Below are 17,602 nucleotides of genomic sequence, written 5' to 3' on the forward strand. Positions count from 1 at the left end.
AAACACTCCCATTTACCACTGCAACAAAAAGAATAAAATATCTAGGAATAAACCTACCTAAGGAGACAAAAGACCTGTATGCAGAAAACTATAAGACACTGATGAAAGAAATTAAAGATGATACAAACAGGGGCTTCCCTGGTGGCGCAGTGGTTGGGAGCCCGCCTGCCGATGCAGGGGATACAGGTTCGTGCCCGGGTCCGGGAGGATCCTGCATGCCGCGGAGCGGCTGGGCCCGTGAGCCATGGCCACTGGGCCTGCGCGGCCAGAGCCTGTGCTCCACAGCGGGAGAGGCCACAACAGTGAGAGGCCCTCGTAACGAAAAAAAAAAAAAAAAAGATGATACAACCAGATGGAGAGATACACTATGTTCTTGGATTGGAAGAATCAACATTGTGAAAATGACTCTACTACCCAAAGCAATGTACAGATTCAATGTAATCCCTATCAAACTACCACTGGCATTTTTCATAGAACCAGAACAAAAAATTTCACAATTTGTATGGAAACACAAAAGACCCCGAATAGCCAAAGCAATCTTGAGAACAAAGAATGGAGCTTGGGCTTCCCTGGTGGCGCAGCGGTTGCGCGTCCGCCTGCCGATGCAGGGGAACCGGGTTCACGCCCCAGTGACATCAATCACAGCAAGATCCTTTTTGACCCACCTCCTAGAGAAATGGAAATGAAAACAAAAATAAATAAATGTGACCTAATGAAACTTAAAAACTTTTGCACAGCAAAGGATACCATCAACAAGACCAAAAGACAACCCTCAGATGGGAGAAAATAGTTGCAAATGAAGCAACTGACAAAGGATCAATCTCGAAAATTTACAAGCAACCCATGCAGCTCAATAACAAAAAAACAAACAACCCAATCCAAAAATGGGCAGAAGACCTAAATAGACATTTCTCCAAAGAAGATATACAGATTGCCAACAAACAGATGAAAGAATGCTCAACATCATTAATCATTAGAGAAATGCAAAACAAAACTACAATGAGATATCATCTCACACCAGTCAGAATGGCCATCATCAAAAAATCTAGAAACAAGAAATGCTGGAGAGGGTGTGGAGAAAAGGGAACACTCTTGCACTGCTGGTGGGAATGAAAATTGATACAGCCACTATGGAGAACAGTATGGAGGTTCCTTAAAAAACTACAAATAGAACTACCATACGACCCCGCAATCCCACTACTGGGCATATACCCTGAGCAAACCATAATTCAAAAAGAGTCATGTACCAAAATGTTCATTGCAGCTCTATTTACGATAGCCAGGACATGGAAGCAACCTAAGTGTCCATCAACAGATGAATGGATAAAGATGTGGCACATATATACAATGGAATATTACTCAGCCATAAAAAGAAATGAAACTGAGTTATTTGTTGTGAGCTGGATGGACCTGGAGTCTGTCATACAGAGTGAAGTAAGTCAGAGGAGAAAGACAAATACTGTATGCTAACACATATATATGGAATCTAAGAAAAAAAAATGTCATGAAGAGATTAGGGGTAGGTCGGGAATAAAACACAGACCTACTAGACCATGGACTTGAGGATTTGGGGAGGGGGAAGGGTAATCTGTGACGAAGTGAGAGAGTGGCATGGACATATATACACTACCAAACGTAGGGTGGATAGCCAGTGGGAAGCAGCCGCATGGCACAGGGAGATCAGCTAGGTGCTTTGTGACCACCTAGAGGGGTGGGATAGGGAGGGTGGGAGGGAGGGAGATGCAAGAGGGAAGAGATATGGGAACATATGTATATGTATAACTGATTCACTTTGTTGTAAAGCAGAAACTAACACACCATTGTAAAGCAATTATACTCCAATAAAGATGTTAAAAAAAAAAAAAAGACTTCTCTCCTGGATGCCAAATCTCCTAAACTATTTGCCCACTAGACATGTCTCTCTAGCTGTCCTTAAAATTCTTCAAATTCAATTTGTCTGAAACTGAGCTCATCATCTTTTCCTGCAAATGCTTCTCCTCCTCCATAACCTCTCCTAATGAATAGCTCCACTATACTTACTCTTGGTTGCCCAGGCCAAAATCCCAGTCAGTCCTAGACTCCTGCCCCTGCCCCCAAACTCCACTGCACAATCAGTCACCAAATTGTGTCAACTTTATTGCCAAAATATTTCTTGAGTCTGTGCCCAATTCTCCACTCCTATTACCAGTGTCTTAGATAGAGCCTCATTTTTTTTTCAGCTAGATGATAAGTAACAATAATATTAAAAATATTATTCACCACTATTTTCACATGCCAATTATGGATCAGTTACTGCAGTAGACACTTCACATACTTCATCATCCATAGTCTCGACAGTCATCTCTCCATGAGGGAGGGGATCATCCATCCCTGTTTTCAGATTGAGAAAGACAGAAGCTCAGAGGCACTTAATAAATAGCCTAAGTTACACAAAGATGTTATGGGGCTGCTATGTAGACTGAGGTCGGTCTGACTCCAAACCCCAGGTCTTTTCTACTCTCTAAACTGCAGTGGTGTCCTGACATGGTCTTCTGCCACCTGTCTTATTCCTCTCCAACATCTACTGCCAGAGGGGTCTATTTTTACAATGAAACTCTGACCTAGTCTCCCCTCTGTGTGAAATCCTGTAGTAGCTCCCCCGTGCCTTCAGATTAAAATTCAAACCCTTTAGCAAGGCTTTTCCTGGTGTGCCACTTTGCCCATTTAGAGATCCACCTCCCTCCTCTCCAACGACACCTACCTCTCTTCCCTTCCTGGGGCACACCATGCCTGCTCACCTGGCCATGCTGTATTTCTCGCCAGTTCTTCTGCCTGTGATTCTCTTCTCATCAGCCTAGATACCTCCGTCTCAGCCTCCTAGATGCTCTTGGACCCACCTGCTGTCCAAGCTGAGTTTAGGTGTGCCTCCTCTGGACACACAAAGCACTCTGCCTTGCCTCCAGTGCTGAATTTTAGAGTGATGCAACAGTCACTGATTGAACATCTACAATATGTAAGAATTCATGGTGGACTCTAGTGATTTAGGAATCAATAAGACATGTCTTGCTTTCAGAGAACTTACTTTAGTGAGAGAGATGGATAGCAAAATGCTTCATTACTATCTTTGATTCCCCTGTCTGCACACTGGATTTCAGAGATTCTTGGGCAGGAAGAGTACTTGTTCATCTCTGTGTCTCCAGGGACTAGAACTATGCCTGGCACACAAGAGAGTCAGTAAACACTAACAGCTTGAGCTAAAGAGACAAACCAAGGCCACCAAGCTATCTCTGTGAGCACACAATGCCATCTACAAGCACCATCTTCACTTTCATGTGTATCTTTTCCAGACTCTAATATGTCCAAGTCATTGTTTTCTGATTTTCATGAGGTCCTCAAAGTTCACTCCAGCAAGGAAGGAAACTAATGTCAGAGGTTGTTCAGCCAAGTGGAACACAGGATAGGCGCTTCAGTAAAGTATTGTATGTGTCTTCCAATAAGAGTCCCTTCCAACCTCTTCTCATGGGCTGCTGTGGCCTGTCTTGCAAGATAAGTGAGTAAAAGGACAAGTCAGCCATATTTGTGTAGGTCCTTAGGGTAAGACAGGTTTGGGCAGCCCTTCTGAAGGGGGCTGCCTATGTAGAAACAAGACCCCCTGAAGTCAGTTCCCTCCCGCTACTGACCATCTGAGTAACACAGGCAAGAGGGCACAGGGCAAAGGGAAAAGGCTTAAATTACGGCAGGTTTTTTGTAAAAAAGACTTCTTTCCTTCAAAAGCTTATGGTTACTTCTCTGCTGAGCAGCATTTCTGCCTCCTCTCACCTTAGAGGACAAAGTACAAGCTGCCTCAGGGATCAAAGAGGGAGCAACAGGAGGAAGAGAGAGTTGCTGACCCCCAGAGCAGAGAGCTTCTAACTGCTTCTAAGTTCTAATAAGGCAAGACCTCAGACATCAGGCAGAGGAAAGGGAAAGGAGGAAAAACATGGAGGAAAAGGCCACTCCCACCTGGACCACAGCAACCCACACACCTGTACTTTCCTTTGTGAAAACTAGATTTTCTAAAAGTGTCTCTGATGATAATATGACCATCCCGACACTGTCTGAAGCAATGGTGAAGGGCTTAGAGTCCGGCGGCCTGGATCTGATCCCAGGTCTGTCTTTTAGCTGAGGGTGGGATCCAGATTCCTCCTCTGATACTGACCTCAGAGGATGGTTGTGAGGATCAATGCAATAAAGGCATACGAAACCCTTACCATGGGTTCTGGCACCCACCCCAGGTTCTCCTATTGTAACTGACCACTGGGAACCACCTATGGGACCACTTTGTGTGGAGGAAAGATGTTCCTCAAAAGAGACCTCCCTTCTCACTGCCTCTATTCCCTGACCCCTGACTGGATTGAGTCTTCCTCTGTATTTTTATCTTCTCTGTCACAGAACTACTCCTCTGTTTTGTGCTGGTTTTCTTGTCTATCTCCCCATTCAGGCCATGAGCATCTTGAGGGTCAAGATGTGACTTTCACACTAGGGCATTCATTTACTCATTTATCACTTACTAAGTGTTTCCTACATGCCAGGGGGGGTCACTAAGTGGTAAATAAATTACTGAAGTCTGGGAATGACCTATAGAAGCACCTATATAAATTGTCCAATCAACAAGCGTATGTACCTATCACCTGTGGTGAGCCTTGGAAAAAGGCTTTGGGATCAAAGAAAAGGACTGCAACTGTGAACATGATTCCCAGGAAATGTATCAGTCATGACAGTTGATCTGCTAGGTCACATGCTGGATTTTATTTAAAACAGACCCAATTGATCAAGTACACTCTCACTGTCTCTCTCTGTCTCTGTCTCTCTCTTTGCCCCTGCTTTCTTCCTCCCTAAGTCCAGAGAAACTTAGCAATTACTTACCAATTCATACAGACTTTTGGCTGCTCTAAAGGTAATGTTCAAAAGCCTAGACTCAGGAGAAGCCATCCATACAGTTCATCAGCCAGGGCATTATCTTCCTCATGTTTGTCTCTCTGGCACCCAGCACAGAGCTACTTACCCCACGTGTATTCCAAACTCACCCTAATTCCTCAAGATACCATCACCAGTCTAGTCTAGTCTGGTCTAGACTAAATGACCCTTTCAGAATCAAACAGGATTTCACATAGAGTCAAATAATCGAGGTACATTTCACAGAACACAGCCAAGACCTGAACAGGGTGAGGTGTCTCTCCTTAGAACCAGACATACAGGCAGAACCAGCTTCATTAGAAATCTGCCTGCTGATCAGTTAAGAGGCAGCCAAACCATGACATCAGAGGCCTGAAAACCTAGTGCCAGGTCTGACATTCCTCTCCTGGGCTAGTTTATCTTCTGGATCAGGCTTTAAATACCTCAGTGAAAATGCAAGTGATGCCCCAAAAATCTTAAGTCAGACTTTTACTCCAGTCATTAATACCCTAGGGGAATCTGTTTCTCAGATCAGCCATCTGGTGACCCAGGAGAGAGGATAATGCCAGAGGCAGTAAGAGTTTGGTATCTGAAGAGGGAAGGCAGTGCTACAGGGGATCTGAGTGGTCTCTGATGTGTTGATGGACAGGGAAGTTCTCACTCTGCTCCATCCTCAAAAGCAGCCTTACTAGAATATTTCTGTGACCCTCTAACAAAACCTCAAGGCCTTGCACACCCAGCTAACCTCACTCCACTAAAGTTTGGGAGACAACCTGCCAAAACAAGCAAATTCAGGGGGATTACAACTGTGTGAGTCAGCTGTGGAAGAAGCCAGAGTACACAAATGTGCAGGTATTTGTGCAAGGTAGTCTGGTCTGTACAGCAAGTGGCCAATGGACCAGCAAGGAAGGGGGTCAGCTTTCAAAGGCAGGGCTGCATTCAGGGAAAAAGATTTCAAGTTAGTGAAGTGATCACCTGTAACCTAGTATCCAGTGTCATGCATAATTCAGATAGGGGGTCAGTGACAGGTTCCAAACCTGGTTCTCCAAAACTCCATATGAGTCATTAAATTCTCTTAACAAGTTTTACCTTTAATATATAGCAGCGGTCCCCAGCTTTTTGGCACCAGGGACTGGTTTCGTGGAAGACAATTTTCCACAGACCAGGGAGGGGGATGACCAGTTTCTGGATGATTCAAGTGCATTACATTTGTTGTGCACTTTATTTCTATTATTATTACATTTTAATATATAATGAAATAATTATACAATTCACCATAATGCAGAATCAGTGGAGCCCTGAAGTTGTTTTCCTGCAACTAGATGGTTCCATCTGGGGGTGATGAGAGACAGTGACACCCAAAGTGTGTTGCTTATGTCCAGTCTACTCCATAATCTCATTTTGGTTTCTGTCACTACAGAAAAGCCTGCTTCACAAGGATAGGATGTTGGAAATGAAAGCAGGTTTTTCAGTGCTTTTGTGGCAATCTCAGGATATTCAGCCTTGACTTTAATCCAGAACGTATGGAGATTTGAAGTTGTCTCAAACATACTTTTAAGGTCACCGTCATTTGCGATCTCAAGAAGTTGCTCCTCTTCTAGCACGGACAAAGTCGATTCACCTGGTTTATTCACAAATGGGTCAAGGATCCATTCCTTCCTAGGTCAGGGGTCTTTTGTGGTTGGGAAGTAATGCTCAAATTCTTTTGAAAGATGAGATAGGTGATCATGTACCAGCTGGGAGAAAGAAGGTCCTGGCTCAGTCTCTTTCAAAATCTCTGCTAATGTTTGAAACATGTCAAAAATCCCAATGTTCACTCGTTGCCCCCATAATTACAGTTTGGCTTTGAATGCAGCCACTTTATGTGCCGACTTGAACACAGTTTTCGTCCTCCCTTGAAGTGGCAGATTGAGTTCATTGAGCAGGTTGAATATGTCACACAGGTAAGCAAATTTTGCAACCCATTCTGTGTCACTGAAATGTGCTGTCAGTGGTGACTCTTTTTCTGAAAGAAATCTCTGGAGCAGCTCTTATAACTCAAAAACTCTGGCCAGTGATCTACCTTTAGAAAGCCGTCTGACTTCTGTGTATAAGAGAAGACGTGTGTGCTCTGCGTCCATCTCCTCAAAAAGCTGTGCGAACAGACATGAGTTAAGAGCATGTACTTTACTTATTTATGTATTTATTTATTTTGAGAATGAGGTCTATTTTATCTACTTTTTAAAATTTATTTTATTTTTTTATACAGCAGGTTCTTATTAGTTATCTATTTTACACATATTAATGTATACATGTCAATCTCAGTATCCCAATTCATCCCAACCCCCACCACCCCACTTTCCCCCTTTGGTGTCCATGCATTTGTTCTCTATATCTGTGTCACTGTTTCTGCCTTGCAAACTGGTTCATCTGTACCATTTTTCTGGATTCCACATACATGCATTAATATACGACATTTGTTTTTCTCTTTCTGACTTACCTCGCTCTGTATAACAATCTCTAGGTCCATCCACGTCTCTACAAATTACCCAGTTTCATTCCTTTTTAAGGCTGAGTAATATTCCGTCATATGTATGTATCACATCTTCTTTATCCATTCATCTCTCGATGGGCATTTAGGTTGCTTCCATAACCTGGCTATTGTAAATAGTGCTGCAATGAACATTGGGGTGCATGTGTCTTTTTGAATTATGGTTTTCTCTGGGTATATGCCCAGTAGTGGGATTGCTGGATCATAAGGTAACTCTATTTTTAGGTTTTTTAAGGGACCTCCATACTGTTTTACACAGTGGCTGCACCAGTGTACATTCCCACCAACAGTGTAGGAGAGTTGCCCTTTCCTCCACACCCTCTCCAACATTTATTATTTGTAGACTTTTAGATGATGGCCATTCTGACCGGTGTAAGGTGATACCTCATTGTAGTTTTGATTTGCATTTCTCTAATAATTAGTGATGTTGAGCATCTTTTCATGTGCCTATTGGCCATCTGTATGTCTTCTTTGGAGAAGTGTCTATTTAGGTCTTCTGCCCATGCTTTGATTGGGTTGTTTTGTTTTGTTTTTTCTTTTTTTCTTTTTTTGTTATTGAGTTGTATGAGCTGTTTGTATATTTTTGAAATTAAGCCCTTTTCGGTTGCATTATTTGCAGATATTTTCTCCCAGTCTGTAGGTTGTCTTTTCATTTTGTTTATGGTTTCCTCTTCTGTGCAAAAGCTTATAAGGCTTTTGTCTCCTTAGGTAGGTTTATTCCTAGGTATTTTATTCTTTTTGTTGCAGTGGTAAATGGGATTGTTTCCTTAATTTCTCTTTCTGATCTTTTGCTGTTATTGTATAGGAATGCAAGAGAATTCTGTGCGTTAATCTTGTATCCTGCAACTTTACCAAATTCATTGATTAGCTCTAGTAGTTTTCTGGTAACAACTTTAGGATTCTGTATGTATAGTATCATGTCATCTGCAAACAGTGACAGTTTAACTTCTTCTTTTCCAATTTGTATTCCCTTTATTTCTTTTTCTTCTCTGATTGCCGTGGCTAGAACTTCCAAAACTATGTTGAATAACAGTGGCGAGAGTGGACATCCTTGTTTTGTTCCTAATCTTAGAGGAAATGCTTTCCGTTTTTCACCATTGAGAATGATGTTTGCTGTGGGTTTGTCATATATGGCCTTTATTATGTTGAGGTAGGTTCCCTCTATGCCAACTTTCTGGAGAGATTTTATCATAAATGGGTGTTGAATTTTGTCAAAAGCTTTTTCTGCATCTATTGAGATGATCATAAGGGGCATGTACTTTAATGTGGTTGATAATTTTAATCACATCCTGCAAAACGTTGTTAAATTCAGGTGACATTTCTTGGCTAGCCAGCATTTCTCTATGGATGACACAGTGCATAGATTCACATTCAGAGGCAACCTCTTTGACCTGAGTAGTGAAACAAGCATCTACCAACACAAAATTACCAATTCAGTTTTCCTGATATGTAATCATTCAAAGACTTGAATAGTTCTGCAGCTGTGGTGTTGGTTGGCAACAAAAGTGCACATAACATATCCTCATGCACATCCTCCTGAAAAATATATCGCACGAAATTCTGCAGCTGTGGTGTTGGTTGGCAACAAAAGTGCACATAACATATCCTCATGCACATCTTCCTGAAAAATATATCGCACGAAAATAAGCAATTGTTGCCTTTTTGTCAACATCGGTAGACTTGTCAACCTGGATTGCATACCATGGTGACTCATTAATTCTCTCTAACAGTTGTGCCTCAATATCCTCTGCTATTTCATCAATTTGTCTACTTATGGTGCTATTCGAAAGAGGAATACATGCCACCTTTTGAACTGCAGCCTCTCCTAAAAGTTCACAACAAATGTCCTTAGCGGCAGGCAGGATCAACTTTTCACCAATAGTAAAGGGCTTCTTAGCTTTAGCAATGCAGTTAGTCACTAAGAATGATGTTCTCAGTGCCGACACATTTGATGAAGTGGTGGCTTTCAATAATCACTGCTGTTCTTTGTGTTCACGTTTGTTTCTTTTGAAAAACTCCAAAGGCTTGTCTTTTAATGCATGGTGCTTGGTCTCCACGTTTGGCTAGGGTTAGCTTTTGGGCTTACCAAAACTGTGACTGAGACAAGTGTGCAGTGTGGGAAAGAGGTGTGGATGGAAGTGGTAAATAAAATAATGGGCAAGCCACACACAGACTAAAATAAGTGTCGGATTCTGACTTAAAACCTGTCACCTGATGCAGTTGTACTATTGAAGTACATCAACTCACTTGCCCCTGTAAAGCCTGCCACCAGATGCAGCTTAATTGTCACTTGCCACTCAGTGATAGGGCTTTGATATAAGTCTGCAAGCAAACCTCTCTGCTAATGATAATCTGTATTTGCAGCCACTCCCCAGTGCTAGCTTCACCACCTCAGCTCCACCTCAGATCATCAGGCATTAGATTCTCATAAGAAGTGTGCAACCTAGATCCCTCACATGCACAGTTCACAGTAGGGTTTGCACTCATATGAGAATCTAATGCCACTGCTGATCTGACATGAGGCGGAGCTCAGGCGGTAATGCAAGTGATGGGGAGAGGCTGTAAATACAGATGAAGCTTAGCTCGCTCGCCCGCTGTTCACCTCCTGCTATGTGGCCCTGTTCCTAACAGGCCATGGACCAGTAGCATTCTGTGGCCCAGGGGTTGGGGACCCCTGATATATAACACTTGGAGAGAAAACATACTCTGCATCATCAAGTATAAGGCAAGAGACCCACCTGGTGCCATTCATTCTTCCATCCCACATTCGTTGATTGATTTAACCCAATATTTCTGTGCTAGGTGCACACTGCAAAGGGCACATGCTTAGAAAGGACAAAGCTGGAGTCAGGTAGCTCCTGACCTCTCGTCTGCACCTCTAACCTCAAGCAGGTGTGTTGATTCCATAGGACCATCCCCAAAGAGTTAATGCCATTCTGACTCTGACCTGGCACACATAAAGCTCCATTTAGCATCAAATTCATTGGTGCTGACCTAGAACTGTGACCAGAGACTGACCCCAATGTCCTGTCCCTCTGAGACTGGGTTAGGGGCAAGAAGGAGAGGGAAGGAACAGAACTGTAAAAATAATGGCACAGTCTTAGATCACAAATGTGGTGCAGTTAAAAAACCCAACGGACTTTGGCTTTTATCAATGTACACAACCAACTCCAGCTCATATTTACGGAGCACGTACTATGTGGGGCACTGGTTTAAGCCCTTTACCTGCATAGTGTGAAGAGTGTGTGTTTTGCAGTTCAGATGTCTGTGTGAATGCTGGCTTACCACTCATTAGCTGTGTGACTTTGGGCAAACTGCTTAGCCTCTCTGTGCCTCCATTTCTTTGCCTGGAAAATAGGGTAATACCAGTACTAACTTAATAAGATCCTCATAAAAGTTAAATGACTAAAAATGTAAAATGCTAAAATTGAGCCAAGTCCTTGCACAGAGTAGCCCCTCAGTACTAAGATGAAAAATCATTATCCTATTAGTTAATCACTCTTCTCTGCAGAGAAGTCAGACTATTTCTTCCTCTTTTGTTAATAAGGCTTTGAGAGACTGAGTCAATGTGCTCAAGGTCACAGAATTAAGTGGCAGAACTAGGATTTGAATGCAGGCAGCCTGAATCCAAAATCTACAAGCTTAACCACCAGCATGAGGACAGCACTGTGTTAGGTCCAGGTACAAAGAAACAAGTCAGGGGATGAACAAGAGATCCTTATACAGAACAGTAAACATTGTAAGAGAGATACACTGAAAGAAAAAATGGGGCAGGATGGCTGGTGCTAGGGTAGCAGGGAAGGACAGAACCGAACCATCTGCAGGAACTGAATAATGCTTCACCCAGCAGGGAACTTGAGCTCTAGTCTCAAAGAAAAATGAGCAATTTGTCAGCCATGGAGGAAGAAGGGCATTCCAAAAAGTCAACACCTAGAATACCAGAAGAATAGTGAGTTGGATGGAATGGAAAGTGCATACAAGAAGTGTCATAAGGTGAGGCTGGGAAGGTAAGTTGAGGCCAATGTGAACAGGCATGTAGGCCAATGTCTGTGGTTAGATTTTATTCTGTGAAACAGTGATTCTCAAACTTTAATATGCACAGGATCTACCTCTGGTGCTTGTAAAACATGTTCACATGTGCAGATTCCCATCCCTTCTGTTGGGGGGTGCAGGCAACACTTACATGTTAACAGTCAAAAATGTTTCCAGACATTGCCAGATGTCATTTGGGAGGCAAAATCAAAACACCAGTTGAGAGCCACTTCTCCCATCCCTACTTTACAGATGAGAAAATCCAGCCACAGAAAACTACAGAAAGGCCTCATCCAGGATTCAAATGCTGGAGGTCCCACTCCAGGGTCTGGGTTAGCCAACAAGCCTAATAGCCTTTTGGGGAGAGAGACTCAAGCCAGCCTCCTGGGGAAGAATTACATATTTGCTGACAGACTGGATGATGGGTAGAGGATGAAAGAATAAGGTTCCAAGGTGAAACTTCAGTGCTCGTCACTGAATTGTGAGGATAGTAGGTACTAAATAAATCATTTGGATTTGAATGGAACCAAGATGTATTTGCTCAAAATGGAAAAAGCCTGGTTCCTCATGGTATGACCCAGCGGTAGGTGTTGGGATTCTGCTCAGACTGCATAGAGGAACTCTCTGTAGGGCTGGGTGTGGGTTGTGCGGTACAAACCAGCTGATTCACAAATCCTGGCTGGGCCCCTTCCCAGGTATGTGGCCCCGGTAGCATTATTTAACTTCTGTGCTTCTCATTTTGCCTCTTTGTAAAATAGGGATAGGAGTCCCTACTCAGAGCCTTGATGTGAGCACTCAGGCAGTTAATAAGAGCAAAATGGCAAGCTAGCACGAAGTGGTTTCCTCGCCTATCCTTCCAAGCCAGCCTCATTACCTCCACGCCCCGAGTCCCATATCCAGTGCTCCTCCCCACCCCCACACCTCAATCCTTGGGAAGCCCAGTCAGAGCTGCAAGAAGCTGACCGCGCCCCTCTCCACGAGCAGAGAGTCCCCCTGAGGATTTAAGGGGAGCCAACGACCTTGTCACTCCCCAATCCGCTTTGATTTCGGGGTCCTGGGGGTCGCCAAAAGCATGCGCCCAGCTGAGTGCCTCGAAAGGTAAATGAGATCAATGAGAGCCATGGAAATTTCGGACAGATCCGCCTCCAGCAGGCTCGGGGTCAAAGCCAGGCACTGTCGCGGGCCCGCACGCTCAGCCCCTGGTCCCAGGGGCGGAGGAGGAGAGAGGCGCTGAGATTAAGGAAGGACTCGCTCTCGGAAGCCAGGCGGCATTAGCAAGGAGCAGAGAGTTGTTGGGTACAGAAAAAGAAGCGAGGGGGGAGGGGCGGGGGAAGCAACAGGAAAGTAAGAGGAAGAGAGAGTAAAAACAAGCGCTGGGAAGCAAAGTTCCCTGGGGGGCCCAGGCTACAACACCTGGCAGGGGGTCAGGAACAAAGCAGAGGCTTCAGGTCAGAAGTGCCCTGGGTGTTTCCGAAGAAGGGGTGTTCCGGGCCGACCAGGGCCCGCTGGGGATGCCAGGCGTCCCTACGCCCTTAGCGCTCTCACCGGCGCCGCTTACCTTCGCCAGTGCCACCGACGCGCACTTCCGGGGTCCTTGTTCGGGGACCAGGAGCCGATCACTAAGGGGAGGACGCAACAAAGCTGGGGCCAGGGTTTGGGCCGGCACTGGCGCCTCGGAAAGAAATCCCAGGGGAGACACGCCGAGGCGGGCGCGGGGCTCTGGGTCTCGGCCTGGGCGCTCACGGGCAGCGGTAGTGAGACCCGCAGACGCTGGAGAAGCACGAGTCAGTGGGAGGAAAAGGTTGTCTCATTTCCTTCGGTCTTCCCCCTCCACTCCACCCACTCCGCTCCGGACCTGCCCTCCCTCCCCCTTCCCCCCTCCCCCCTCCCCAAGCCAGTGGCCCATGTGGGCTCTGGAAAGACACGAAACTTCAATGGCTGCCTCAAGCGGCACCTCCCTCCGCGTCAAGTTAGTTCTAGCTCCGGAACTCCAGCCTGACCCGCGCATTTCTATGGAAGTTTCTCCATCAGCTGTCCCCGGGATCTACCCTTTCCCCCTGCGGGGACGAGCCCAGATTTGAAAGCAGACCTCCAAGCTGCAGCTGCTTCCAGCATCCATCCTCTCCTTCCTGTCCCATCACCTGCTCTGAGCCCTTTTTTTGTTGTTTGGTTTTTTGTTTGTTTGGTTGGTTGGTTTTTGTTTTGTTTTGTTTTGGCCATGCTGCAGAGCATGCGGTTATCTTAGTTCCTCCCAGGAGGGATGGAAACCAGTGCCCCCTGCAGTGGAAGCTCGGAGTCTTAACCACTGGACCGCCGGGAAGTCCCTGAGCCCATATTAAACTACAGGGAATAATACTTTGTTGAATTTGATCGACTTTTTTTTCTTAAACTGGAGAATTTAAAACCTAAAACATGATTTCGAAGGAATGTTCATTTTGATCCGAAGGAGAGCAGCTGAGGTCTTTGGCCTTGCTCATTCAGAGTTGGGGTTTTCTTTCTTAAATTGAACACCTACTTTATTTAAGAGCATGATAGGTGCTGAGCTGGGCTCTGGGAACTTAGAAAAGAACCAGTAGGGCATGTTGTTCCTAAACAATCGTCATATGTAACTAGTGCAGGCAGAGAAGAGGTCCAGGGATTCTGTGGTCTCTTAAGAGATAGGTCAAGGACTGGAAGAGCTTTCCACAGAGTAAAAATGGCATGCACAGAGCCAAGGAGGAATGGGAAAGCCCCATCAGGAGGTGGTCTAGCAGAGAACACAGCCAGGATGGGGAGTGATGGTGGGTGAACATGGAAGAGAATGTTGACCAGTCTACCAAGAAAGGATAGGAGATGCAGAGAACAGTGGGGTGGAGTTGACAAGAAATAGTGACCAAGAGCTGATAGGGTACAGATGAGTGGATGAAGGAAAGAGGTAATTTCCACGCCTCTGGCTGGAGTACCTAGTGAGTGACCAGTGGATAACCAGAATCCAGAGCACCTTCTGGAGATGCTATTCCAACTGTGGTCTGGGGATTGGCAGCATTAACATGAACTGGGAGCTTGTTAGAAGTGCAAACTTTCCAGCCCCACTTGACCTACTAAATCAGAATCTGAATTTTAACAAGATCCCCAGATAATGCGCATTAGATAATGTGCATTCAAATGTGCATTAGAGTTTTGGAAGCACTGATCTCTAGACCACTGACTGTGTATTAGAATGATTGGATATTAGACTGTGGAGCGCTGACCATATTTTAGAAACACCTGGAGAGCTTTAAAAACCAATATGAGGCCCCTGGTCCCACAAATGCATATTTAATTGGTCTGGGGTAGGGCTCCAAAATCAGTATTCTCAAAATGATGTTCAAATGATCTAATGCAATCAGAGTTAAGAACAACTGTTCTAGGCTTATTCAAATGCTATTTCATTTAACCTTGAAATGCACCTCTTCAGAAAGAAAAAGAACACCTATGTGTAAGTGAAAATGTAAAGACTATTTATTTCCCTCTCATACAGAGGCAAGTGGTCTGCTGGAAATGGCCCTTTCTTCCTAAACTAATCAGAACCAGATTCTAGCCTCAGATGGCCACTAAAGTACTGTCTGAACTTGGGGCAAGTACTCCCCTCTCAGGCCTCAGTTTTCTTATCTGAAAAATACACACATGACTAACTCCAGATTTCACCCACAGGTGCCATGTCAGAGCTCCTACTAACTCTCTAGCTTTAACAGAAGGCAGACGGAAAAGTGATACTGAGAAGTGGGTTTTCCTTATGTAACACTATTCGTACCACCCTGATGCAACTGCCATGTGTAAACACCAGAGATCAGAGAATTGTGTGCTGAGCAAGGGCAACACACATAAGTGATGCTCAATAAATGTGTACTACATATATAAATAAATACATGAATGAATAAATAACAGTCGGTGGCATAGACTTTCCATGGATTGGCTCTAACCCAGAACATATTCACTTGCTTCCTAATCTAGAGGAAGGAGTCTGGAATTTGGAAGCACTCTGACCCATGAACCTAGCTTTGGATTTAAAACTACTACTATTAATAACTACTAACATTTTTGAATGCCTAGTACACAGCAGGCATTGGGCTAAATGCTCTGCTTAGGATAACCTCATTTCATTATAATGAAGAAGATACTGTTGAACCTCTGCTGTCCAACTGGTTTCAGGAATCATAGATATAACAGGATGACAGCTGCCATCTAGGACAGCCCCTGCCTCTGGTTCTGCAACTGGGCATTAGTGGCCAGAGAGCCCTCTTGGGGGTCTTTGGGGTCATTCTCCAGAGAGGTCAACCTGAGGGAAGGGCTTTGGAGTGACTGCTCCAGGGTCCTATAGAAACCAGTGGTCCCAGAAGCTATCTCAGAAGACCTGTGGACTATGGTTAAACCTTGGACAGGAACTCTTCAAAGCTACCCACTTCATGGTTGCATGTGTGTGCACTTACTGCCTTACTTACGTATAAGGGCCAAACCCGGCACCAGTCCTTTTCACATATATTTCTCTTAACCCTCACAGCATCCTGACATGTTAAATACTCTTGTTTTCTTATTTTATAAATGAGAAAACTGAGATATCATGAAGTGAAAATCTTTTTGTCCCTGCAATCCAAGATTCTCAAGTGGTACACTTTGCTACCACCATTGTCTGCATTTACCACCACCGTTTTGCCGCCACCCTGCCACTTTGATAGAAAAGAGAGTCCTCATTTCAGGTCCCATTCACTTATTACAGTTACACATCATCAAAACCCTCTGTGACCCATTTTCCACCTGTAAAATAAGTTGTCCTTGATAGCCCTTTTACTAAGACACTATGTGTGGTTTAATCCTCCATAAACTGAGATGAGATGACAAGAGATAAACCATAGATTGTTACGAGAAACCGAATGTATGGGGGAGATTTATCCCAAAATGAGAGGGGCCAGTACTTCACTAATAGCACAACTATCTTAAAAGAGGGAATCCTCTATTTTCCAGCTTTAGGGGGATATAACTAAAGCATAGCATTACATAGCATTTCAGACTTTAGATCAGATGTGTGGAGGAGCATTAAGTCCCTCTGCTAGACCGTGGCAGATGCTCAGGGGTTATCTTGTGAAGTTTCCTCTGGTTATGGGAAAGCTGGCTGGCCTTAAGGCTGAGGTGGATAGGAACACAATCTGGGATTGAGATCCACAGGATGAGCCAGTCAGTAACAGAGGCAGAAGGGAGTCCATGTGCACAGGAACAGCCTCAGCTCCAGTTATAGGCAGGGGTGGGGAATTAGAAGCAGAAGAGTGTTCATCCCAGGAAACCAGGATCTGAAGTAACTACTTCATGCCTGGGTCCAGGCCCAGGGCTGTGAACTAAGCTCTCAGTGTAAGCATTCTTGCTGATGTGTCAGCAGGCAGAGTGTGCAGGGCTCCCAAGGCTCTGGTGGTAAGAGCAGGGCTCCACCATCCTGCACACTGGTGTCCTGGCCAGCAGCAGGACCTCTGACTCATGAAAGAGGTCTAGTCCCCAGAGCCCCTTCATTTGACACAAAAGAGAAGTGGTAGTTTTAACCCTCAGTGGCATTTCTTCAGCAGCACTAATGTCATGATGCTGGGATTTGGTAGGAGAATCCCTAAGTCCACATCATTGCTGAGCCCTATCAATCAACTTTGACAAGTACCCCAGACACATTTCTGCTGCTTCCACTTCCTAAACTCCCATTTGTGTTTGCATGACAGCAATTTGATGATTTTACACAAAGCTCATTGTGGCGAATTTTTACTGGTACTGGTTTTTGCCTCAAACAAAAATATGACCTCAAACTTTGGATATTTCCATTTTACAGATGAGGAAACTAAGGCACAGCACCCAAAAGGGGGACAACAAAACAAAACTGATCTACCAACTCAACTAAGGTAAGACCTTCAGGCCCCCTGTTGTTTTACCCCAAAATTATGAGCCGCTTAAGGTACTACACAATGCCTGCAGTGGAATATGTCCAGATATGTCCTCACCCAAAATCATCTGGCCCTGTGTAGCCTGTTTATCAGTGCAGTTCAGTTTAACTGCCATTTACTGGAGACCACCTGCCCTTCACAAGGAATTGTCCTAGACACTGTAGGTGACCTTGCTGCATGTTACACTCAATCC

Source organism: Physeter macrocephalus, chromosome 12, assembly GCF_002837175.3.
Source record: "Physeter macrocephalus isolate SW-GA chromosome 12, ASM283717v5, whole genome shotgun sequence".
Classification (NCBI taxonomy): Eukaryota; Metazoa; Chordata; class Mammalia; order Artiodactyla; family Physeteridae; genus Physeter; species Physeter macrocephalus.